The sequence below is a fragment of the Nestor notabilis genome, unplaced genomic scaffold, assembly GCF_000696875.1.
Source record: "Nestor notabilis isolate BGI_N333 unplaced genomic scaffold, ASM69687v1 scaffold31754, whole genome shotgun sequence".
Taxonomy (NCBI): Eukaryota; Metazoa; Chordata; class Aves; order Psittaciformes; family Psittacidae; genus Nestor; species Nestor notabilis.
The window spans coordinates 21,495-25,392 of NW_009924823.1; positions in this window are offsets into that span (position 1 = coordinate 21,495).

Genomic DNA, 3,898 nt, shown 5'->3' on the forward strand with positions numbered 1-3,898 from the left:
ACTGGATTTGGTCTCAGGTCTCTGTGAGGGAGATTGCTAGAGGAAGGAAAAGGAAGCCTGTTTATTTATGTATGTCATTTTTCCAGGGTGGCTAGTAATCTTCATATTAGGCTGAGTGGTTTGCTTCAGTAACTTTCTGTTTGTTAACAAGAATAGGATGTGTACATGTGTTAAGGCTTTCTTGAACAAAATATTAAAATATAACCTATTTCTACTTCTTCCATTCCTTTCTTTAAGCCATTAATACATTAAACATTATCCAAAGACAGCTATGAAGAAGTCTAATTTTCTATGCACATGCTTGGCATTTAGGGCTATGTGCTTCTGGAACTAAATCTGAACACACAATGGTCAAATGGAAGGAGAGAACAAAAAAGAGACATCAGCTAAATAGTCCAAATCTTATCTGGGAGGATAGGAAAAAAGTCCAAGTGAGAAGGGTAAAAGAATTTATTCTCAGATCTTCAGTATTTTTCCTCCCATCAGTTTCACTGGAAATTGCACCATACACGGGTTATTATTTGCTCATGCTAGTTCTTCCACTTCTGCATGAACCCAGTTTCCTCCCATACTCCATTCGCAGGTATGTAGCTTGAAAGCTAGCCCTCCAGGAAAGGAGGGAAACGGACCTTCTGCAGAAGTCATGCAGCAACAACATCTGAGAGAAAACAACCCTGAAGCACTCTAGAAGTGGCTGGCTTCCATGAAGCTTTCACAAATACAGAATCACTGCCAGGTTTACAGGAGTGTGGAGCACAAGGCAGTGGCAATCGGATCAACATCCTTTTCAACACCTGGCAAGTCAGTGGTGGAAATGCTCTGAGCACAGACAGTGTAAAGCAGTGCTATGGCAAGGTGAAGCTATACTTGTTAGCATCATACTCTTGAATGACTTTTTATCAGTGCTGTGGAATTTCCTGCCCTTTTGCCCAAATTTCCCATCCAAAGAGAAACTGTGCAAATAGCAGCTACTACCGTCACCCTTTGACTTCAGCCGGGATAATGTTCCCTGTGCCAGAGCTGATCTCCACTGTGTTCTTTTCTTATCTTGAAACTGAGATTAGTGCACATGGGAAAACATGCAGAGTTTCCATTAAATTAGTAAAACTAATTGTTTACTCAGGCAACATTCAGCGTGAAGGCAGAAGTGGCCCATTAGAGTGATTCTCTGAATTGGCATAAATTGCAACAGTTCAGTGGAAATAAATGACAGCAGTTTGCATCTGCTGAGTATCTGGCCTTCTCTATTTAGCCATTAATGTCTGTACTGGTGCAGTTTTAAATGCTTTTAAGCAGTAACATTTTTATCACAACCCAAAATGCACTATGACCACCATTTTAATATGATTTTTTATGATATATCTCTATAGGCATATGTTTTTTTTCCAAGTGGGCATAAATGATTGATCACCTCAGTAAATCAATTAATTTTAATGACAGTAAGAACAAGTTATAACTATATATTGTTAGTACCAAAACATTCATCTAGCTAATTCAAGTTTATGCGGACATGTCTGCATTCAATCCCAAGTCTTCAGAAGTGGACCTGCTTAAATCAAGCTATCAATGCAGTATGTCTTCCTTCTAGAAAGGAATTCTAGTTCAACAATGCTCCAATACTGGACAGAATGCTTATTATATCCAATTTTACAAGTAAAAATCATTAATTCCTTAAACAAAAAACTTATACAGAATTTGCACACTTTAGATATTTCTGTAACGCAGCCCCCATATGTCATTACTGCTTGCACAGAATAATAGGTTTGCATATACAGTAGCTTTTCCCCATGGACACATGCATATGAATTACTTGTCCACTGCTCCATTTTTTGTGCAACCCAATTCCTCCCATGGGTTCATTTTCCAAAAGGATCGTCCAGTGAAAAGGAGTATTGTAATGGCACTGGAGAGAATATACCTTGCAGAAATGTAGTAATTGCAACACTCCAACTGGGATTTGCAATAAAGAAATCAAAAGATTCCCTCCAAAAATTACTAAAAGAACTTTCTAATTCCCTGATCTACCTAAAAGCAACTGGATAAGTAACAGAAAAAGCACGTTCTACCTCCACATCTGCCACAAGTACATCTGAATTGGTTTGTTGTATAATTCAGAGTAACCTGAAACTACATATCCAATCTTCTTGTTTGTATTTGTAGAACTAGCAGGCTACTTACTAAGCCCATGTCATGAATGTAGTGTAAAATCCTTGTGGCTAACTCTTGGAGATGCTGAGCACCACCCACTGCTTGCATTCTGCATCTGCTCCAAGACCCTCTTCTTCCAAATTGTGCATTTGGTTAAAATAAGGAAATCAAAGCTCACAGCAGTATCTCTGAAGTATACCTGAAATTCATTCTGTCTGGTTTAGCCATACTGTAGTCTAAGAAAAAAGTGATAGTTCAAATAGTAAAGGAAGATGAAGCAAATACTGCTTGCTCTGAGATTCAGAATGTTAAAAGTTTCTTACCAGACTACGATGTACAACGTGTGAGATCCTGTTTAGGAGCCTGGCACTGGTGATACCAGGCATACTTACAGGCCAGTTACTATGGGTACAGCAAGGGAAGACCACAGAAGCCAAGAACATTACAAAGACTCTTGTCAGGATGTCTAATACTCACAAAGAACCACAGCCAAGGACAGCATATGCTTGCTCCTCACTGTGCACAGCCCTCTGAACAGATAGGCAGCTGCACTGATGGCATGTACTCCTCCTGCCCAAAGGCAGAAGCTACGTGGACAAAAGAATTCAGTCTTGAAGACCGTGGAGATACCTCTTAAGAGTCTGAGAGCCAACATGTTTCCAGGGTTTTCAGGCTTCTAAGCAGTTTTGTTTCCACCAAAACTGCAGAAGGAGGCAGGCAGAGGATCTGCAGAGCAAACCATGCAAAATCTCAGTTTATTCTTGATAGGCATCCACATTGTGATGAGCGCTGCATTTGGCTTTTCCCTTGGGGCATCAACAGCAAAGCCTTGTTGGACCATCTTAAACTGGGGATTTCAAAGCTGCCGGCAGCATTTGCAAGCCTGCTGAGCTCTCCCTAAAGCCCATGTATGGTTTCTCAGGAGGATTGCTCCCTAAATTGGTTTTTTCCTTTCACTACCCGACAAGTGGTCCAGATTAAGGCTTGAGTGCTTCCTGCAACTATGGAATGCCAGCAAAAATAAAACACATCTTAAACAGGGTGAGTACCAGGTCAAGTCTCTCTGCTGTAACAACTGTCTGAGCTGAGCAGAGTTTAGAACAAAATCTGGAGTACAGATCTCTTTCTATAAACAAACTATAAAGAGTGCCATGGAGAAACTAAAAAGTCTCTTAAAATCATATATGTACCAGCAACATATAAATCGGGCCCTCGATACAGCAGGTAAAACAAACAACTATTACTACCATTTATTTTTCTTCTATTTTTTTTTCTTGGCACTGCTGTTATTTAAAATATGTCTCTTTCTTCTGAGATGAGGAGAAACACTTCATTCCCAGGCACAGAAGGGGAACTTCAGAGATAAATATGTTTCTGACTCACCCAAATCAAAGCTGACCCTGTGGTTGAAGTTAGTGATAAAAAAAAAAAAGAGAGAGAGAGTAAAAGAAAACTGTTCCCCTTCACTACAAGCGGAAAAGAAACTTCAGCAAAGATAGTGTAAAAAAGGAAAGAAAAAGATTGCTCACCCCCAACCGGCTCTTTTAGGATCTTATCATTAATATAACATTTAACAGACAGCTGTCTCAAGCCTGAACCAGCCATTCCCTCTCTTGAAAAGTCTTTTTGCTTAGCTAAGCTTAAACCCCTTCTTTTCAAGATAAACATTACACAAAGTGAAGCATAAATGCAGTAGAAGTCACAAAGCTGCAGCATGCAGCTAGAATGTATGGGGTGGTAAAATACAATC